Source organism: Molothrus aeneus, chromosome 11, assembly GCF_037042795.1.
Source record: "Molothrus aeneus isolate 106 chromosome 11, BPBGC_Maene_1.0, whole genome shotgun sequence".
NCBI lineage: Eukaryota > Metazoa > Chordata > Aves > Passeriformes > Icteridae > Molothrus > Molothrus aeneus.
Window position 1 is genome coordinate 4,713,640 of NC_089656.1, and position 23,508 is coordinate 4,737,147.

Below are 23,508 nucleotides of genomic sequence, written 5' to 3' on the forward strand. Positions count from 1 at the left end.
TTAACACTGCATATATATACATATATATATATAGAGAGAGAGACATATATATACATATATATATATAGAGAGAGAGACATATATATATGGAGATATGCATTGATAGGTATTTAACAACCACATTGCTTTTAACTTCTTTGCTAAGTAATGATAAGTCAAAACCAAACTGTGGTGTTATGTGTGATATTTTTATGTGTGAAATACCTTCATCTACTCTGAATACCATCATCAACTCTGAAATGTAGGCTGTTGTAAACATGTATTGACAGCAAGTGTATTATTGAATCTCTGGGGTATCAATAAGGGAGATAACAGGCTGTCCCCTGAGATCTCAAAACACACACCTTTCACAAATAAGCTTGTTATTAACACCACCACTGTGTTAGCAGAGTCTTTCATCAGACCAAACTGTGTGTTGAAGTCACTTTCTGCATATCAGTTCTGTACTATTATTATTATCATCACCAGGAAGTTGAATTTCATTAATTGCTCCAGTTATAGCCTATAGACACTTACTCTAAATTTGCAATATTATTGAACCTGCCCTAAAAGGGAGACAAACAAGTGTTACTATTAATGATTGGCTGAAACACATGAAAGAAGCATCATTTCATTCCTTCTGCACTCCTAGTTAAAAGGTGGAAGACAATCCTCAAACGTTGCAGGAGTGGCTTCCAGCTGAGCCCAGCTCAGCGTGCACTTAGCACCTGCTGCTCCCTCCGGGCAGTGCCACCGTGTCACCTGCAGCAGGGCTGGGCACAGCTGTGCCACACTGGGGGCAGCCTCTCACTGGGCACTGTCCCCTGGCTGTGCCAATGACAGTGTGAAAAATGCTCGTATTTTATGATTGGCTTTTTGCAAATATTAAAATGAATATTATATGTGTTGTGTTGGAAAGTTCTGCTGTGTTAATTCTCTTAAGTAGTGTGTTAAATTTAGTTTTAGGTTATAACAAAATGTTAAAATAGAAACTATGCCATGTAGGATACTTTTTTTAAAGACAGGACTCGCACTGCGATAACAGGACACCTAAATCTTTCAGAGAAAAAGAATTTATTGCTCCATCATCAGGAGAAATGAACTTCTTCCTGCCTCTCTCAGCCCTAAGACACTGTCAGGATCCAGAGGAAGAAGCTGACACTGACCAGACAGAATCCTGTGTTTGAATGGAATTTATGCATCATGTATGAGACATATGAATGTGCAACAGGTTATTGCTCTTAAGGGTTAATCCTCTGTTAACATGGGTCCTTTTTAGGTTTATGTTGCCCAGAAAAGGTACCCAGATGTCTGTAACTCTGTGCTTCTATTGTCTCATATTGTCCTAATCCAAATTGTCCAAATTATTGTTACTTTAATTATATTGCTATTTGTATAAACATTTTATTATCATTAAACTTTTTAAACTTTTAAAACAAATGATTAGAGTTTTTCACAACAGCATCCCAAACAGAGCAGTGCCCGTGCCACCATGAAATCCACTGCCCTGGCTTACCCTGGCTGGCTTTGTGGCTCAGGTGTGTCCAAAATAACCATGGCTTGTGGGCCTGGGCTGTTCTAATTACAGTTCTAATTACAGTTACTCCGCTAATTCTGTCCTGGGCCCAGGCTCTGTGTTCCCATGTTGTTCCTTTCAGAAAGCACCGCTGTGTTTTGGGCTCTGGCACAGCCTTTTGGAGCAGTTGTTTTGTTATCAGAGCCTGGCAGGCTGTGCTGGTGCACAACAGAATTGTGTAAGGACAACGTATAGGATGTTTGTCTCTACAAAGCCTCAGAATTCTTTTATTGTCCAGGCCTGGCTCATCTCTTGGTGTCCTTCAGCAGAACTGATTGAAGTTCAGTGAGTGCTCCACAGCTGAGTGACAGCAAAACCTGCTGTCCTGCCCTCATCATCCCCTTAAACAGCTGGGGCACTCTGGGGAACAAAAGGGAAAAAAAATAAAACAACAAAACACCACCAAACAAGTAGAAAAAGAGTGAGGGTCAAGTAGACAGAGAGAGAAATGAAGATAAAAGTGCTTGATGAGAGAGTGAGCACAGGGAGCAGCAGTGCCCAGCACCCAAAGCTGCCAGACTGATGGAACCTCAATGGGAAGGAGCCTGGAGCAGGGCAGGAAGAGAAATAGAGACCCAAAGTCAAAGAGAGCAAAGTGCAAGTGGATAATTTAACCCAAGCCTAAGCTAGCACAAAGGATGGGTTCAGCTGCAGGAATAATTCGCCCCTGTGGCCTTTTGCATCTGGCTGATTTCAGAGACCCCTGGCTTAGCCCATTGCTGTGGTTTGGAGAGAGCCCAAGCCCAGCACTGGAGCTGGAGTGGGACTGCAGAAGGATGTTGGGGGACAGTGGTTTGCATAAAGACTTCTCCTCTGAGACTGTTTTCATCCTTTTCTGACTTCCTGCTGTTGGCTTCTTCACTGGAAGGCAGCTGTGGGAATTATCTGACAAAGACAGATCATCTAGTGCTAAAAATAAATGAGATAAAGGAATTGAAAATGCCAATATCAAACCAAGCCCATCCCCAAGGAAGATGCTTTATTATATTCCTTTATCTGTGCAGTGGTGGCAGGGACATTTTCCTGCAGAGGTAGAAACAGGTAAATCCAAGCAGGTTCTTCTTTCTGCTCACCTGATTATATAGAATACATATCCAATTGAATATATAGAGGGACTAAGAGACTTGTGAAACAGTGGATTTTTTAATGTTCATTTAAACTGGAGGGCAGACAGCAGTGAGAAAGGACGGTGGAGCAATTGTCTTCCTAGAGGAACAATTTTCAAAATTTGTTAATGGTGTGGGAACAAATGTTGCATTAAACTTTCTTCAGCCTTTGTTGCAGATCCCATGAGCATTAACTAAATATTCGCAGGGGAGGGTGAGAACCTGGTAATACAAAACCCATTTACAAAGAATGAAACAGTAAAAGCAATAGGTGTTTAATATTCAGCATATTCACCACAAGTGTTTTATCACTGAACGTCTGTGGCACAGGGAAAGGACTGTGTGCAAATACTGAGCACGAGGGTACAACTGCTTCTTTCCCAGGGTGGATTAGAATCCTGTGGGTGACTGACTCTCAGGTTTTTTGAACATCCTCTGGGAGGTAGCCAAGGAGAAGTTTCTTGTTGAAATGACAGAAATTCTTTGACATTAAATGTTTTCTTAGAACATATGTTGAAACTGTCTCTACCATTTCGGTGATGAGCTTCCTTTCTGGCACCTTTTAATGTATGCTCATGGTAATCACAAGCAATATCTTGTCAACAGCCATCTACCATAAGTGATCCTAATCCACTTTGCAATCATTTTCAAAGCCTCTTCATTTTCGCTGAAAGGATTGTTTTGTTTCAAAGAATTCCTGCTAATGTGCAAAATTGCCCTTAGTTAAATGCATTGTAGGAGCTGAAAAGGGATACAAGTATAAACCTTCACAGCTGGAGCACAGAGCTATGTGGCTGCAGCTCACACTTCTCGTTTTTCACATGCAGCATATGCTGGGAGAGTGAGGAACAGATGCAGCTCCTTTAATGGGACAAATCTCACATTTTATCCTCATGACTCCACGTTTGGGGGATGCACTCCCTCTTTCTCTTTGCTCACTATGGCTCTGGATCCATGAGAATAGCTGCAGCAGAATATTGCCCTGGCTGGGACTGAGCTTGGAAACGCAGGTTACCCAGCCTGTCTGTGAGCAGCTCATTAAAGCAGGCAGAATGTGCTGTCCAGGTGGCAGCAGAAATGCAGCCTGGAACGCTGTGCCTGGGCTCAGGCTGCTGATGCAGAGGGAGGTCTGTGCTCCCTGTCATCATCCACCGGGGCTGGAGGCCATGGCTTCACCTGCTGCTCTGAGCCCTGCCAAACCCTCCCTGGCACCAGCAGAAGGACTTTTCTCTGCTTCTTCCTCCCCTGTCTCTGGCTGCCTTTACCTCCCAGATAAAGGCGGCCCTGTCACACTCTGTGCAGAATTTTACCAGTCTGGAGCTGAAATAAGCAGCTCTGCTGGATGTGACCTGCTATTTTCAACATTTTACATATGAAATACTCTCCAAATATTCTGGCCTGTGCCCACTTTCACTGAAATGATGTGCCTCCTTTGCTTTGTTCATCTGGAGTGCTGGAGATAAAGCAGATTTATTTTTTTAACATTGCTGCCCTTCTTCCAGCATCCTAGACACCACATAGCATTTCCACTGGTGCACAGACAGAGTATCAGCTTTTCCTAACCCTGTTTGAGATGTAGGGGAGCCAGGCAAATCCATATTTTAAATTCACACTAATTGGGATTAACAGAAAAAATAAATATTTACACAATATGCATAGGGCAAATTCAGTGTCCCCTTACTGTGGGGTTGTGGGCTGATTTTTCTGCTGCTTCTAGAGATTCTTTTTAATAATAGCTGACAATTGGATCTGATCCCAGCTTCCCCCTCCTAAATCAAGATCTGTACTTTCATATGGGGAAAGGGTAATGGATATGGATATGTTTACTAAAGCCACACATGAGCGATGCTAAGTCCTCAGGAATTTGACAAAAACAAATAATTAGAATATTTTTATAGCTAGCTATTGGTCTAAACAATCACATTTTTCAGGAGTATTTTGGGTTTAGGTTTTGTTTTGTTTTTGTTCTTGATTAGGAGCTGGTAACAGTCGAATGCTTGAATACAAAAATATTTTCTTGGCAGAAGTCCAAGCACACATCTCTAAAAAGTTATATTTTCTCTCTCTCATTTTGTCTTTGCCTTCCCTGTTATTGATGCACATAATAAAACACTTGGAAAAAAGACAAATCCACCCAAAAGGTCAAAATCAATGATCCTTTTACAGATGGCACCTTTGGGAATCCTGGGTACTTTACCATCAGCTTGTGTTTGAGACTGTTACTTGAATACTTGTTTTTTGATGACAAAAATCAATGACTTCTTTAAAGAAGGCACCCTTGGGGCTAGAGGGATGCAGACTTTGAAATGTTTACTAGTCTGCGCCTGTCTCTGAAAGACTAATAAACATATTTATAAGTTTATGAGCTCTTATTTAATTTTATGGATTGGAGATGGGGTATGGTTTTGACAAGAATATTTAAGCTAATGTGCCCCAATGAGACACATTCTGTATCACTCTGCAAATTTACATACAAGTTCTGATCCAAAACCAATTGCAATCTACAGATACATTTACATGAGCTTTAAATGTATCCCTGTGAATAAGCCACTGAAGTTACTGGAATTATCTTGTTAATCAATTTGATCCAACAGCCAAATACTAAATCAATTTTCAAAATAAAAAGACAGAAAATTCACTTATATAAAGATAAGGAATCTACTTCTCTCAGCAAAGATTATTTCCTTTATTTTTTGTACACAAATATTTCTTTATTGTTACTCTGAGCTGCAGAAAGCTTTTTTTTTCTTAAAAAGAGATACATTTTTTTACCTTATTTCTTTTCTGCTAATTTAGCATTGCATTTATTTCTGGCACTATAATTTACTTTGACACCAGGGCAGATATTCCTTGATTTTCCTGAATGAGCAGGGCCATAACAGCCTCTTGTGAATTAATAGAACACTTGATCTGGGTACCCTGTAATGTGGAGTTGAGGCTTTGGTGCTGGAGTCTGGACAATCAGTTTTCTCACCAGCTGTGCAGCTGCAGACTTTGCCAGGTTTTTTTGCCTTTTTTCTTTTTCTTCCCCAATCAAAGATTTAGAGTTGTTTTAGTCTTGTCTTTTGCAAGACTGTTTCCAGGGAATGAGCCACAGAAATTACTTTGGAAATAGACTGGCAGTGGATATAGGCTTGCAGTAATTAGAAAAACTAATTTATATTCCTTTTCCTTTGACTCTGGATCTAATCAGTAAATACAGTGATATAAAATGTCAACCCTAACCAAACAAGTGCATTGAAAGCATAATAGTAGATAATGGTATTTATTAATTAAAACATGGGAACATGCATGACATTAAAAGGCTTCTTCTATTAGACATTCCTGCCCATCATTTACAGATCCTAATTTAAATTTACTTATTTCAGCCCCATAAATCAGTGTTTTTTCTGGTATGTAGCTTGTCATCCCATCCTTGAGGCAGCAAGATTGCTTTGCTGTGGAGCACTGTGGGAAGAGCTGCTGGCTAATCCCTCCTCGTGCAGGGCTGGATTGAAGCTGGGAATTCTGTCATGGTCCAAGCCCAGCCCAGCACCCAGCACCCACAGCCACCACCCTCACACACAGCCCTGGTGCCACAGGGACAATCAGGGAGGCAAAACCCACAGGCTGGGATCACAATTTAATAAATGACATAAAGGGAAATGTGATGATAATGATGCTAAAAGGGAAAAGAGAGAGAGGAGTAAAAGCCAACTGAACAAGTGACACACGGTGGAATTGCTCACACCCTCTGCCCCAGCCTGTGGCACCAATGTCCCCAGTTTACACTGGCCATGCTGTCCTGTGCTCTGCAGTGTCCCTGTGGCCAGGCTGGCTCAGCTGTGCTGGCTGAGCTCCCTCCTGGAGCCTGTGCCCCTCCTCACTGACAGATGGGGGAAACTGAGGCACCCCTGACCTCAACCATTCACCTGTCAGCCACGGTATCCTCATGCTGAACCCAAAGCACAGCGCTGGGGGAACACTAACCCTAATCCAGCTGAAGGAATGGCTGATGGCTCTGCAGAGCTCAGCTGCAGGAGAGCTGGTGGGTGCATGGATCCTGCTTATAGGAATGTGCCCCCTGTTGATGGAGGGACAAAACTGTCCTTTGTCCCTCAAAAAGGAAACAAGCCCAGAAGTTTCTCCCTTCTATTAAGTGAAAAGCCACCTCATAGGACCTTGGGGACTTCACCCCAAACTTAAGGATGGCCAATTGGACAGGAGCCAAAAAGTCCCACCTGGACAATTTACTAGAAAAGAAGAGAACAAAGAAACCAATGGCTTTTGTGAGGTGTTTTACCAGGAGCAAGAACCTCTTGCACCTGGCTCAGTTTTTCTCTGTAAAGAGTTTTGTTATTTTGCCTTTAATTAAAACTTTCTGTTTCCAACACTCCCACAGAAGCCATCCTGCTGATGTTATGCCTCCAAAGGTAGCTGAGCTATCTTGGGTGTGAAATAGATCTCCAAGAGCTTGTGAGACCTGGCTCAAGGAGACCCCTGTTTCACCTGCTGCCTCTCTGCAGAGCTGTGCAGAACAGAGCAGGGCAGACACAGCATCCCACCCCGCTCTGCTGAGAGCCTTTTGTGCACCCATGCAGGGCAAGGACTGCTCTAGTGCTGTCTCTCACCCTGCACTGACCCACAGCAGGATGACTTTTAGTGAACAAGCTCTTCCTTCAGTCCCTGAGCTAAATGGAATTTGTGCTTTCCTGATGAATGTCACACTGTACCCAGTGCCACTGACCTTTCATTGTCTGCTATCCTTTACAAGTTCCTCAGCCTCATTTTCCTTCATTTTCCCAGATATGCACTGAAAATGGTAAAGCTTTCTCCTCTCAAATTTTGGTAATTTAAGGGATGTTTTTTTCATTGTCAGACTGCCACTGTTTGGGGATCATTGTACCTAAGAGTGGTGAGACTGATCAGAGAAGGGTGAGAAAACCACTGGCAGTGGAACTGGGCAGCTTCAGCTGCCTGCAGGGTGGGACAAGCTGAACTTGTGCTGACTCTTGATTGAGGATGTGATGCTGGGCACAGTCAGGAGGAGGCTGCTGGGTTCAGAGCAATTACATGAAATAAACAGGGCAGGAGGTCCTTCTCCTTTTTAATGCCTTATCAAAAATCAGTTTGGGTGGGGAGAACCGATGGTTTGCGCACACGCTGCTGCTGCTGCTGCTGCTCCCAGGGGTGACTGGGAGGAGGAGGAAGAGTGCAGCTGTGTCTCCTGGTCTGCAGGCAGAGCTGGAGGTGCTATCCTGAGGAGAGCATCGGGATATTCCCAAAATTTCAGTTTGGTATTTGAGGTCCTTTGTCCAGCTGACATCTTTAGCTAAGGGTGAGGGGTAAAAAGGGTCCTAGAGGATACTGGTTCTGTTCCTCACGTCTAGACATCACTTCAATCTCTTAATTCCATGGTGGCTCATTGTTTTAGGGGTTTTTTTGGTTTGGTGAGGGGTATCTCCATTTGCATGCTGGCCCTGCTGCCATTTGCATGGTAACTCCGAGGTCTCCTCCTCTTCACCATCCGGGTGCCATCCTCCAGGAAGCAGCAGGGAGCCACTCGACAAAAGGGGGAATTCTTAACCATCAAGGACAGGTAGTGAAGGAAAACGAGAGGTGATTACAACAACAAACAGTTAGAACTCCACCCTGGCAGCAACTGGCCCAACCTGTGAACCCTGCCACCTTTTTAAAAAATGGGCAGCTGTTCTACTCATAACATTTCAGATCCCTGGTGCTCAGGCGTGATGGGAGCAGGCTCATGGTGACAGGACACTGCACAGAAATGGAACCAGGAGCTCAGAACTGGCACACAGAGGTGTCTGCCCACCTGATGGACAATTAAAGGTCACAACACACTGCCTTGCTTTGCCCTGGGGAGTTCTCAGGACCTGAGTGCATGAAAGGCAGAGCAAACTGCTGAGATCTCAGCTGGCCCTCCTGGAGCTGGGCTGCAAACCTAAGAGGGAGAAGAGCCCTTCTGTCCCAGGTGCTCCTGTGGCTCCTAAGGATCCCCACACTGCACTGTAAATCTGCATTGTTGTGCCCTATGAAGGCAGCATCCCAGTAAAAGTTCCCTTTAATTCCTTCCTGCCATCTTCCATGACCAGACTTTGTTTCATTCTGCCACAGTTTTATAACTTTGTCAAACCCCATGTGTTTGAGCTGGCACTTGAGAAGGGTTTATTAATTGTATTAATTGCACAGCTTTGAACATAAAATGCCCTCTGTCCTTTGGCAGATGGGGTGGGTCTTCAGGAATTTTATAATTGAGGCGGTGCTCTGTTATTTGGGGTTTTTTTACAAATTTACTACACCAAAGGAAAATACTGATACTGCTTGAACAGTTGGTATTCTGATGTTATTTCACTTTAAGGGGAACAATTGGTTGAACTTATTTAATGTTGGCAAGAGAGTCATGAATCCCAATAAGGCCATGAATACATTTATTATTAATTTTTTTCTCATTCATTTTTAATTTTCTGTCAGACAGAATCAAAGGCTGAATTGGTGACTTCGGTGTTTTTTACCTTGCTCTATTGGCTTCAGAAGTCCTTTAATAAGGCAATTATTTATTCTGGACATCACTGGGAAATCAAAGGTGAAGAAATCGGGGATATCTAAACCCTGTAGTGCATTAATTCAAACAGAACTCACATTGTTGGATAGAGTTCATGCCTCTGGTTCTTTAATGTTGCCTGGTTTGGTACCTGTTTCATTTTAAATTTAGCTGGAATGTGCAGAATGGAGAATGAAGGAAAACCACAAAAGGATTTAGCTTATAGAAGCAAGAATTACTGGAATCAGCAGGGGTTCATCTCTGGATTGAGGGAAGGCTGGCTCATTGTAGTGAGAGGAAGCAAGCAGAGGATCTTTGGGAAGGGTTTAACGTGTGCCCACAAGGCTTTCATTAGGAGTTGGGGTTTAGAGTGGCTCTCTGTGCCTGTTATCTCCTGAAAACAAGGAGCTGAGCTGGCTTCATCACAGCTCCCCCTCTAAGGCACAGTGCTTCCCTGGAATCAGAGGAAAGCCTGCCTGCCCTTGGCAGCACTGGCTGCTCCAGGGGAGTGTGCAGCTTTATCTGCCCCTAGTGCTCAGTGCATTCCTGGGATGGGCAGCCAGGATCTGGGAATGAGCTGCACCTGCCTGCCAGGAGGAGCTGTCTGTGCTGGGCAGCCAGGGCTGAGCTCAGATCCTCAGATCCACCTGGACACACCCCAGGAGAGGGGTGAACACCTCCTCAGCTCCAGCTGGACAGACCCAGGACAGGAGTGAACTCTTGCTCAGCTCCACGTGTATCGCTGGCTGGGGCTCTGTACAAATCACCAATGGGACGGGGCTGCTGTGGAACTGCCTGGAGCTGGTTTATTTTCCAGCATCACTCTCATTACATGGGTATGACAATGGGAAGATGCCAGCAGCTCACATCCCAGGCAGCAGACAAAGAACTTCATGTTACAACTCACTTTAAAAGTTTTTTGACCAATCACACAAAGGAAAAACACATTGACAGTAGTTCTATCCAATCACTATAAGCACACATCCCTTTGGTTAAACAATGCTTGCTTATTTCAAATACAATACCTGCCTGTAAGCCTTCAAACACAATGCACAGAGCTCCTTTATTAAGCTTAGAACTTCCCAATATCTCACTAGATAAACTTTTCTGTAGCTTAGGGAGTTATTCCAGACAAGTGTTAATACACTGACCATTGTTCTATTTGTCCTGACTTTTCTACATTTTACATAATTTTTCTGCTGACCAATCTCATGGCTGCTGCTTAGCTCTGCTCACAGTTCTGCTGTCTCTGAGGCCTGCCTTTTGCAGCTTTCCCAAAACCCTCTGATTTTAAGAATTCCCACACACGTGTTTTGGGTTTTGTGCATTATTGATGGTATTCCCCCCGAGCTGGAGGTAATGTTTATTCCTTTTTGTTTGGAATAAAGATAAAATCCATCTGTTATTCACTCTGCTTTGCTATCAAGATGTTACTGCAGTCTCTCGCTGTTTTGTTTTTGCTCATTCCTCAGAATTTCGGCCTTCTGTGAAGTTGATGGAAGAAGAACTGAAAAGGGAGACAACATATTGAACTTGACATTTAAAGGTTCAAACCTTCAGTGCACTGAGCACATATTCTAAAGAAAACAGGCCTGGAATTTGCTTGTCTTGTATCCTGAATTCCTCCTTGACACTAAGCTGCCTTACTGCAGCATGATGGAGTTGAAATGTGATTTAATATTGCACCCAGAGCAGGTAACACTCTGCTCCAAAGCTCTGTGCTGAGCAAAGCAACAAGAGGCTATTTGGAAACATTTAGCCATGTGCTCCTGAGCAAAAAAAAAGGCTCTGTTCCTCTCTGCCTAATCATCCTGCTGATCACAATGCTATCTTAAGGAAAAAGGAACATTGTACAAGTTGCCATAAAGTTTTATGAGCCAATTATTACAGATATAATTGTCCAAGGTTATGGAGGTCTATAGATGTCTTATTTTCCGTAGGCTGGTGCCCTTTTATGCTCCTCTTTTATAGTTAATGCAATGCCTCATTTAATAATTTAAAAATAATTTATTGGAGTTAAATTGCTTTTTTAGAAGGCATAATCTTATCATTCTCATTTTTATAAGAAACTCATTTTAATTTGTTTGCTGTGCCATTCTCAGATGAATTTAGGAATTTAATGGAGTGAAAATTGAAGGCTGATGGCATCAATGAAATTATTAATTTGGTAACCGAAAGATTTATTTGGTTGATTTAGATGGAATTTTCAATACCCAATTATCTTTGGACTCTATTAAAGAGTGAAGCCCAGCCAAATAACAGTTCTCACTCAAAGTTCCCTGGGATGAATTGAAAAGGACATCTTCATTATTGCTATTGATGTTAATGTGGAAATCACTTACTGTTAATAATCCTGAAGGACAGATAAAGGCTTATTTTTACCCTCAAGGAGCTAGGTTCCAAACCCTAAAAATGTTATCTTAGTGAATGAATATTACCTGCAGATAGCAGACTTAGCCATGCAGAATATTTTAACAGTTTACTTTTATCTCTACCAAGTCCCATTAGAATAATTTAGCAGAAGGAAAATATCTTTGTCATGCAAATAAGTTTGATATTTTTAATAAGGGTGGAAATGTAACTATATAAAGAGTCTATCTGCAAACCTAGATTTGCACATACAAAAGAAATATTTATTTTTTATTATATTCCATCGCTTTTGCTATTAGGATTTTGAAGAACCCTTCCACAAAAACCACCATTTTGCAGTTGGTATTTTTAAAATCATTATTTTCCTAATGCCCTTTGCCAATATAAACATTTCTATATTCCACATGGGTTGTTTCCTGAAGAGAAGCAAACATCAACATGACAGCACACCCCAGTGAAAGGGTCACAGGCTTTTTTTGTTGTTTGAAACTGTCCTGATAGAGCTGTAATCTAGAGAAGCACATTTCTCTCAGGTTCTACAGTTGCTAAATGTAAATGCAGGAGAAGAAACTGCAAATGAAACATGAATTGCCTTAAAGTTGGTGTGAGATGTTAAAGAGAACCTTCGGGATTTTAGAAGTCAAAAGGGAACACGTTCCCACCCAGACTAAGAATACACAGCAAGGATCTAATTGTACAGCAGCTCAAGATATTCAAATACTGACACCAAAACCCAGCCTGGATTGAAGGGATCATTGCCAATTCATGGACAGATTGCATTGTTGTGGCACCTGGAAGATTCAAGCTGGATGTTAAATCATTCCTTGGCAGCATAAGAAAGAAAATTTTCTTTGCTCTCAGTTTTTTTTGACATGAGAAGGAAAAAAAGAGAGAAAGGAAAGGAAAGGAAAGGAAAGGAAAGGAAAGGAAAGGAAAGGAAAGGAAAGGAAAGGAAAGGAAAGGAAAGGAAAGGAAAGGAAAGGAAAGGAAAGGAAAGGAAAGGAAAGGAAAGGAAAGGAAAGGCAAAAAAAAGGAAAGAAAAAAAAGGAAAGGAAAAAGGAAAGGAAGAAAAGTTCATACAAAAGTTGGCTTTCCAAAGTGCGAGAGGTTTATTACTGGAAAGTTCTACTTGTTATCCTCACAGCATAAGCTCTCCCAGTCAGGTAATGTCAATCATATGTCAGCTACACACCTTGGTTCTGAATATTCAGCTTTGGGGTTGAAATGAGGAGAGGAGAGATTTAATAGTTTAAACTAGGCATGGAAATAGTTAAATAATTCTTGCAGGAGGACATAAATATTAAACAGACACAGCCAGTGAGTCAGGGTCTCTGCACTGGGGCTGCTGCAGGTGTGGGTGTGTTGGGATGTGGGCAAAGACATGCATGGGTTACCCACAGAGCCAGGCCAGAGCCTCCCATCCCAGCCAGCATCTGTTTCTTACTGTCACCAGCCAGAAAGGTTATCCCAGGTTTCTGCTTCTCCCTCCTGAGCTCCTCTTGCCCCAAACATCCTCATTCAGCCAGGACCTATCCCTGCTGTGCCCCAGGTCTGTTTTCCCTCCTGGGTGGGTGCACAGCCCATCCCGCTCCCCACTCCCACCAGTGTCTGCTGGCTTTGCTTCCCCCTCCTCCCCAGGCAGGGAATTCTGCAGATGTCCCCAGTGCACACTGAGATTATGCCCACATTGGCATTCACCCCCCTCTGTCCACAGCTTTGGCAATGCCAACCAGGCTGGGTGAATTAAGACGTTTTAAAGTGGCCTAGGAGACAGGAATTACACACACACACGTTTAATTAAGCTTCCAGCATTTGGCTGCTGGATCCCAGCTCAGGGAAGCCCTTGGAATGAAAGCTGCATGTTTTGTTGCAGCTCTCAGCTCTTTCTGAATGCAGAGGTTTGATCTGAAGCCCTGCTGCAGACCCCTCTCCCTGCCTGTGCTATATATAATTTGTGCAGCTGGATACAGGTGAGATCCTCTGGTCAGGAGGCAGTCAGAGCACAACTAGCATGGAGAGTGAAGCACTTTTTGTGCTGGCAGACAATATCTCTCAGATCAAAGAGGGCACTATTTCCAGAGTGAGAAGAAGAAGAGGTGCTGCCTGCAGCATACCTGACCTCTGCACAGGAGCTTGCAGCTCCTTGGAGTTCCACTGCCAAATATCACAGGGAAAAAAACATGCACAGGACTTGAGGAGTGAAGTTAAAGGAAAAAAAAAATCTAAAGAAAAAAAGGGGAAAAAATTAAATTAAAGGAAAAAAAAAAGGAAAAAATATCTACAGCAGAGTCACATGACTATTGTGAAAGGAATTCACATAATATCCCCCTCCCAATCCTGTGAAATTTTGGTGGATTCTCTAACTCTTGTAAGATTGCTAAAGCTGTTCAAGAATGAGTAGAAGGGATACAATTCCCCTTCTTTTCTCCTTCCTTTCACCCTTATTAATTTAAATCAATTTACAGAACCTTTTACACCACAGTTGAAAAGCTGCCTCCATTCTGTCATCAACAAAACATAACTTGCAATTATTTTTACTACTTTATACTCTGTACAAGGAAGAAAAATGCCTAGAACTGTATCCCAAACCAAGAATCAAGCTCAATTCATTTAATTATCAACAACAGAAAGTGATTCTTGCTTCTCAAAGAGCTCTGATATAGGCATAATTAGCTCATTTAACCTCAAAGAAATAATTAGCCAACAAGAGAGGACAAGAAAAAGAAGTTAAAATGCCACAGCAGTATATTTTCCCTGTTTTATAACAAAACTGTCACCACGTGGAAAGGAAGGCTGGGTGATACTGACTTGCTGACGTTTTTTTGCAAAATAAGGGATTAAGGCACAAACAGATGTAGAAAAGCTCCTCAGTTCCACCTGAAGGGCAACACATTCACTCAGACATTTTTCAGTTCTGAGAGAATTTTCCCTGTGTTTTGGGGCTGTTACACATTTGTAAATCTGACCCCCCTTTAGCTGCCCAAACCATGTAAAAACTGCATCCCCCTGCAAGAGACAACCACCAAACCAAGCAGAAATGCAAAAGCTGTAAAGTCCATTGTCTAAGCTATGTCTGACTGATAATTCTAGCAGAACCAATGGAAAACACCTCAGTGGAATTAGTTCTCACCAGCTCAGGCATGTTGATGCAAATAGGAAATAACCTGTTTATCTGGAAGTTGTCCCAGCATGGCTCTGTGTCACTGCAGTGTCACTCACTGAGGGCTCTTGAGGAGTTCTTGCTTCTCCCACCTTTCCTCTCCCTCTTCAGAGTCCTGCGTGCTGTGATGCTGCTCCTGTCAAAGATCCTTTCTGAGATTTAGAAATATCTTCCAGCTGCAATGCAGGAAGCATTTTGACTAACAGCAGAAGTAGCTTGACCCTTAAATCTCTTAAAATTTCATCAGAACAGCTACTAATTAATTACACTTGACTTAAAATTTTACAGTAATTAATCTGATCAACCAGGAGAACTTCTGAATCCCTCCAGTCTTTCCAGTAATTATATATTCCTAAAGTAATGTTTTACAAGCACACAACAGAAAAGAGTACAAAATACACAAAAAATTAGGTGCAAAACTTGTGCAGATGTTACCATTAAAAATATATAGTATCAAAGCAAAAACTTTTCTTGTGTCTATGGAAATGAAGTCAGTGGCTGGTTATTTTTGGCTGTAATGAGCATTGTAAAAGATTTTACTGTTGATTCTTGATGAGCTGTCTGCAAGGCCAGGTTTAGAGGGATTTCAGAGTGGGGTTTGGGTGTTGAGGCTATTCCTGGCAAAGCTGGGAGATCACAAGGTACTGACATGGGGTTTATCTGAGGAACCACTAAAAGAGCTGAAGCCTCAGCAGCGAGTTCAGACAAGTAAGATGCTTTGTAGTCGTGGTACAAACAAGTTAATAATTAAAGTGCTGACAAAACCTTAGCTGCAGTATCATGAACTTGGCTGTTGTAAAAACACCAGGATTAAGTGGAGGTGTGTGGGTAATAAAATCTTCAAAGAGACAAATTGTCTATAAATGTATAATTATGGCCTTCTCAAGGATTTTAATCTGTGTTTGTATTTTACTCGAGTATTTAAAGGACCATTGGCAGAATATTGTCAATGTTTCAGCTACAAAATCTTTCAAACAGCCTGAGGCTTTTTGTGTAGCACATACTAGTTTCACTATTCAGTGAATATGATTTTTACATGATGCAAACAATATCAAAAATCAAAATATTGAAGAGAGAGGGAAAAGAGTCTTGAACAGAGCTGCCATCCTGTGGAGGTGCTACAAGCCCCCTGGTACCTGTGGGAGTTGGCTCACTCTGAAGTGTTGCTACTCTGCATTTCTACACAGGACAGGTGAAAAGACAAAGCGCAGGGAGAAGCTTGGTTGAGTTTTTTTCAAAGCTAAACCATTAGCATTTGGCATCACCCTTGCAAAACATGATTGGTGTTGAGGGCACCTGTTTGCCCATGCATTCACAAAAGCAAATTGGCTGAGCTGTGCCATCCCCACCAGCAGCACAGGTGGGAAGGGAAGCCTGCAAATGTGGAATGGATGCTGAAAGCAGCTGCAAGGCTTCCTGGGTGCAGTTAAAAGGGGACAGATAATGGATGTGACAATACAGCAACTTTTGTTCCACTGTCTGTACAACCAGGCTCACACCAGGCTGTTTGCCTGTTGGGGACCAGATTTTTCATGCTTTAAGAATTTGGCACACCAGGGTTTTTTGGTGAGTTTTAGAGAAGCACTCAAGTGTTTTTAATGTCTAACACCATCCAGCTTTGGGTACCTAAATACCTTGGCAGCTTTCACCCTCAGTCAGCTTAAATAAAGGAACTTCTGGAGCTACCCTTGCCTTAAGGCATTTCTCTGTTTCGTTTGTTTTTTATTTTATTTTGAGTTCTGACTGTCAGCTGTAACATTTTCATTAGCTAGGTGACAAATGGGCTATTCTAACAAAAGAATGGGCAAATGCTGCTTCTGCTTGAGGGGCATGGATCTCCCAAGTGGCCAAGTGCTGGTGGCTTCTTTGTTGCTGCTGGCTGCTCTTCAGGCCATGCTTGAGAAATGGCAAGGTGTGAGCATCGTGTTTGTTCTGATCTTCTGCAGGAAAGAGGGGGAAGAGGGAAAGGGTGAAGGCAAGAACAGGCTATGAATTGGCTCAGTAAAGTGTCACGAGAGGCATCTCTGATGAAACAGCCCATGGCTCAAGGGAGTGTGCTGCAAAGTGGTGTTAACATTAGCATCTCAGTGCTTGTAAATTATACATTGAAACACAAGGCTCACCTACAGGAGATTTTCAAAGAGCCATAAGGCAGCAGAATATCCTCTGTGGTGTTTTATGTGATTGGCCAGAGAGAACACAGTGGTCAATGCCTATTTTTGTGCCATTATAACACTGTTAGACATGTGCATATCTCACAAAATTGCTGCTGCTATGTGAATAAACAGATACCAGCAGTGGATGGGCTCACATTGACTGGTTTTGGAAAGGAAGGTCTTTCTACCATTCTCTATAAAGATAAGACCTGATGGTGGGTACTGAGCTGTACCCCACACTGTTACTGTATAAATTATATCAGCTTAAGAACAGCCGAATTGGTAAGATTCTGAAGACAAAATCTGAGATGTGAATCAAGATTTGGAGACCTTGCAGATACCTGTATGTGGCAGTTTTGGGAGTGAGAGAGTCAAAAGAAGAGTCCATTTAGTTGTGTCAGGATAAACACAGCACAGAAAGCTGTCATGACAAATCCACAGCCATCTTACTAGTTCCAAAAATATATGGCTGCATGCAATGGAATAGCTGGGTAGGAAAGAACATCCCTAAGATGTTGCATATTTCTAAACACAGCCTTGTCATGAATTAAGACTAAAGCTAAGCATTTGGTAACCTTGAATCAAATATTTATTACCACTTTACTGCCTCTAAATCCCCTTTCCCAGTTGCTCAGAGGAATTACATCAGTACTACCACAGCTACTAGAACTGATACTTACTGGGAGATTGTGTTTCTGGGAAAGGTATTTCAGCCCCATAAATCAGCATTTCAATTGCTGTAACTTACATGCTCCTTATATCAGGAAATCTTCAGCAGTGAACCCTGGGAGGCAGAATATGAATGGCAGCACAAATAACAGTTATTGTCCCTCTTTGTCTTTCCTGCTATTTCAGTTCTGTATTGTTGGAAGAGGGGGAGAATCAGTGCACTGAGTTTGTCTCCTTGCAGTTTCTGTGGGTTTGGATACTGGTGTTCATCAGAGATAGGATATTGAAATTGGGTGGGTCCATCATGGCAATTCCTCTGGTTCAGGATGCTGGAAGAACCATTTGGGGTTTTCCATGTCCCTTTTGCACATGGCTGAACAGATTGAGGGGCTGATGCCACAGAAACCTTCCAGGGTTTCTCCTCTCACACAGATATGAGCAAACCCCCCTGGAACTCAGTACTCCCATATAAAATCCATGTTGGCCACAGCCTTGAAGAGAGGAGCCAGTGTTCCCTCCAGATCTGAACCATGCATTAAATAATGACCTTAAAAAATTTCTTTTTATTCCTATAATTTCAAGCATCAAAAGCATAACAATATTTTGGTCCTTTCTTTTGTTCTCTTCTTGTCTCAGAAGGTAATTTCTAGTTCAGGCAAGGCCAGAGACAAAGCAAAATAGATGAACTGAAACATATGAGTACCAGGATTTCCTTGGCAATGATAATCCTGTCACAGCTGTCAAAATTTACTTCTTTATCCATATGACATTTTAACAGGCTGGAACACCACGTTAGAATAAGCAGCTATAAAGGACTTGGTCCAAAATGACTATCAACTGCAGACTCTTCCAGGCAATATATGGTTTACAAATTTCATAGAAATTGCTTTACCAATACTGAATTTGATTTTGATGCTCAAAAGCTCAGCCATATCTCTTCTATTTTATTACAGCAAAGGTAAATCATGCAGTTAAAAATTTGTTAATTTTGTTTCTGCAGGAATCCAGAGGAAAAGATAAATGTAAAATTATTATGCTAAAAAATAAACAGTACAGGGAATGTAACTCCTTAGGCTTGGTGAGTCCTTGTGGGTTTTATCAGTTTGTTGTTGAGAGAGGAATCAAAACCAAATTATAATGTTTGGTCCAGCTTCCCTTAGTTCAAAGGGAGATGAATTCTGGAATGTTCACATGTGTGGGTGAGCTTGCCAGTGCCTGTAAGAGCCCAGCCCTTGGCAAGGCAGCTTTGCAGTGCTGAACTGGTGCTGCCATAGTGCAGCAATATTGCACTCTTGGCCCTAAGTATGAACACTGGAAGCCGGGTAAAACCTCTCTGTTAGTGCTGCTGCAAGTGGAGATAAGAGAGGCAGCTAAGGACAGAGGGAGTCACCTCCCCAGCCTCTGTATCACTTTGTAAAATACATTTTCCTTCCTGAAGTTTCTAGATATGCTAATTTAATAATCTATATTGGATGGGACTTCCTAGGTAATTCCATTCCCTGCCAGCTTTGTGAAATTAATACTTGTATTCTCTGCTCTGCACAAAGTTGTGGATAACATTCAGGTGTGGATGTCCCCTGTGATCTGGTTTCTACCTGAAGAGGGTTTTAAATATATAGCAACTGAGCAGCTTTCTGACAGCTACAGGGGAATCCAATTACTGTCTCTTCACCATCACTGCCCACTTTCCTTCTTGGCTGCCCTTTGAATGATGTGTTATTGCCTGTCTTCCCCAGCAAGGTCTTTATTCAGGATTTTTTTCAGAGCCTTATTAATGTGGGGATTAAATACAACACAAAGTTGTAACATTATCACCAGAGGAACTTCTTCAGGCTGTGAATGGCTGTGCTGCCCTGGAGGTAAACAAAAAGTCCTGCTCATGTACTTGTCACTTCCAGCATGCTTTATCCAAAAAGTTTCATTGGGGTCAGTGCCAAGCTACCAGAAGGACTTTATATATTTAGATATCTTTGTCATGTCCTCACATTAAACTCTGTTCACCTTAAAAAGACACCTCTCCACACACGTCTCAAAACAAAACAATTTGTGAGTCTGGAGGTCAAACCACAGGTAAAAAATTAAATAAATGTACTTAACATCACTATAGAGGAGGCATTTAAACTGGATAGAGCAGATTTTCAACTTTAAATTCTTGCATCAGCCATGCAGTTGCTTTATCCTGTAACTGTAAATAAGGCTCATTAAACTAAGCAGTGTCTCAGGTGAGCTCTGTCCTTGTGAGTTTTAATGACAATTTCAGTGTGGCAAAATAGTTTTAAAACCTTCCACCAAATAAGAATATAGCTGGCAGAATATAAGGACAGAATGTACCTCTTACTTTGTCTATCCCAGTCCTTCTACTTGTTCCTAGACTGCTCAGTTCTAGAAACATGCAAGGCTGAAGAGATTGCAGCTCCTGCTTTTGTCCCCTGTGGTCTCTGAAGCCAGGGATGAGTGAGCCATGACAATGGTGCAGTGATTGAAGTAATTGCTATTCAGGTGTCCAAAACATCACAATAATCCTGCAGGGCTTTAATACAAATCTGTGGGTTTTTTCTTTAATGCCTGTTCTATATGATATTGTAATTATTTCCAAAGAGTTTTTCTCTCTGTTATATCTTTTCCTCAAAGATGCAGGAGAGATGCTAGGCAAGACTAATCTGTCATTAATATATTCCAGTGCACACTTTAAAAAAATCCCCTCTGTCTAGGTCATCTATCTCATTTTACTTGCCCAGGGCTAATGCAGGGCTGTGCTAATTATACCAGAGGATTCAGTCTTTAAAAGTGTCTGCTTGATGCTATATTTTCCAATATTGATTTTAAAATAATGCTGGCTCATGATGTTAATGTTCATTTGTACTCTACAGATCATTTATATATAGAAGATATTAAAAAAATAAAAAGTGGAATGTTTGAAATTGACCAAACAAGATAAATTAGTGATAGTATTAAAAATGAACTTCCTTTAAAGTGTGTATAAAACACCATGTCCCAGTGAATAAAGTGAGCATTATTGTGTTCTTAGAATGCCTCCAGAACTTCAGCTCTTGTTCTGCACTAAGAAAAGGAGATGTTATAAAACATCTGTGTCTTGACAGAAAGTTTTGTCTCAGAAGAGAGAAATTGCAGCAGCAGTGGGAGGGAAGCAGGGGCAGTGCAGAGTTCCAGGGAAGCTCCTTGCCCACCTGAAAGCAGCAAATGTAGAAATTCTGGAAACCAACCCCAAACTGCTTGAGTGTGTGGCATCCAATAAAGTGCTCCTGACATTTCCTTCTTACTCTGATGGGAAAATGCATTTGTAACAGCCTCAGAAGTCTTTCATTTAACATGTCAGTGTACATTTAGTTACCCTGACCAATGTTCCTGAGCACCAGCAAAATGACTCTGAAATGCAGCAGGATTTCATCCAGGGTTAGTGCTGCATGAACCAGGGCTGGATTTGGGGGCAGGTGCAACCACAAAGTAACACAGGAATAAAACTCTCAGTCTGCCTGTGGAAATCTCATTCCCTTCCATGATCTCTGTGTCTGTGGGACTGATTGTGAAGCTGAAAGCTTGCTCATTGTCTGCAGGAGAATTAGTGCTCCAGCTAATCATCTTTATGGCTTTATATAAAATAACATGTTGGATTTTTTATGGTAATGATGTAACATTAGGGAAGAGAAGCAAAAGCATTTGTACTCTGCTTATTGTGTGTGTGTGTATGAATTCAGAACATTGTAGAACATTGGTAGTTTATGCAGATGTCTAATGAGCAAAAGTAGCTTAATCCTGGCTTCCAGGATAGCCACAGACTATCCATGCCCCTCTGCTCCTGTCACATTATTGCCATAGATGGGTGGTCTGCCATTTAGGAGAATTATTTCTATTTTCACAGTCATAATGTGATTATATCTTCTCTCTTTAGCATATACTTAAATAAAAAGGAGATGCAGGGTGAGATGGCATAGAGAGACACAGGGAAAAAAAATCTTCCTGGGATTCTCCTGATGCCATTATAAAGAGCCTAATTGCCTCTGGGCAGAGTCAAAAGGTCCTGAGTTGCTAGACAGTGTATAAATTCTCCCTGAAGAGTTATGATTATTTTCAGCAAATACAGAGCTCAAATGGCTGTTAGATCATCCCTGATGACAGCAATCACTAAGGGTAGAGATGCCTTAATGACTAGAATCCCAAATTACTGCATTTTTACATGCTATTCTGAATATTTCTCAATGCTATTTGTAACATAATTAACTAAGTTCATCATGAGCATAGAAAGCCAGAAGCAGTGTGATGTAGTAATAAGAATTTAGTACTTTATAATTAGCACCAAAATGTTATGTATGTGCTTCCTTGGCCATGTGAATTGAAATTATTTGACATATCTTGGTGTCTGCACCACATCATGTTAAGGACATGCCCTTGAACCATCATTTTGAGGCTTTTCTGTGGAGATCCCTTCTGCTTTCCCTTTGGAACACTCAGCCTGTGTATAGCTCTAACACAAGGGGGTTCTTTTACCAGTATCTCAGCAAACTTTGCTAGTCCATGTCTGAACAAAATGCAGATATCATCCCCCTGCTGCTGTGAAATGCTCTGAGATCACAGAGGTGCCATTGCTGCTGCTCCACCTTCCCTTCCAAACCAAGGAGGATTTTGGTGGTGCTGCTCTGAGCAAGGGTTCACATTTGAACTGATTGTGTATTTAGGGATGTGCTGGATAGAACATGTTAAATTCATTTGTTCCTCCTTTGTGTTCTGCTCCTCAGTGACTGGGATGGGACAAGTGGGCCCTCTGGGAGAACAAGGAGATGTTTTGTTTGCTGTTGGCAGCTGAATATCCAAAGCAGAGAGAATTCCAGTTCCAATTCTGGATAATTCCAGAATTCCAGAGACCCCAGTGGGAGGAAGGAAGGAGGGGATACGGGGAGGAGCTCACACAAGGACTTGTGAGCTTCTAGATCAAGCAGGGAGACTGAAAAGAGCAGACAGCAGGTACCAGGTGACAGAAAGGACAGAGAGATACTTGCAGAGGGTTAAAGGGGATGTGTTGGAGTTCCCACAGTTTGTAAGCCATTGGTTAATCTGAAAACTGGGAGGCAAGGATGCACCTGTTAATAATTATAATAATAATAATTAAATAAGGAAATAGTTTATTATTATTATTATTATTATTATTATTATTATTATTATTATTATATTATATTATATTATATTATATTATATTATATTATATTATATTATATTATATTATATTATATTATATTATATTATATTATATTATATTATATAATTATATAATAATAATAATTAACTAAGGAAAAGTTACTTACAAACATTAATTTCTGCTCCTTCTTCTTAATATCTGTATCTTAATAAATTCTGACCATTTTTTGACTGTAAAACTTCTTAATGCTCTTTGGCAGGATCATACAGGGGAGATCTGTCCTACACAGATCTGTCTCCAGGTGAGCCATTTTGATTCTCAAGACAGAAACATTTTGCTCCTGTGTACTTAATGAACTTCAGCTGAATAAAGAACTCCAGAATGTTTATTTTATAAAAAGCGATGTTAAAAAGAAACTGTGATGGTTTTGTGTCTCCCAGACCTGTTTGTACTGGAGATGTCCTTGCACAGTGCAAATCTGCTCCCTCTCCTGTCACTGTGCCCCAGCAGGCTGGAGCCTGGGGAAGTGCAGGTCTCTCCAGGGAGAGCTGAAGCACATCCACGTGGAAACTGCTCAGTAAAACATGGTCAGTGGGCAGAGGAGTGGACTCTGTGAAGGGTCAGCCCTGGAAGTTTGTCAGTGATGGAACGGGGGGCAGCCACCACAGACATTTATAATTGGTGGTGAACGAGTCTGGGGCAGTGATCCCCATGATTTATCCCTGTCTGTTGGGCTGGAAGATGAGGACCAATTAAGGAAGCTCTAAGTCACCATTAAAATAATATAAAGAACTAGGTA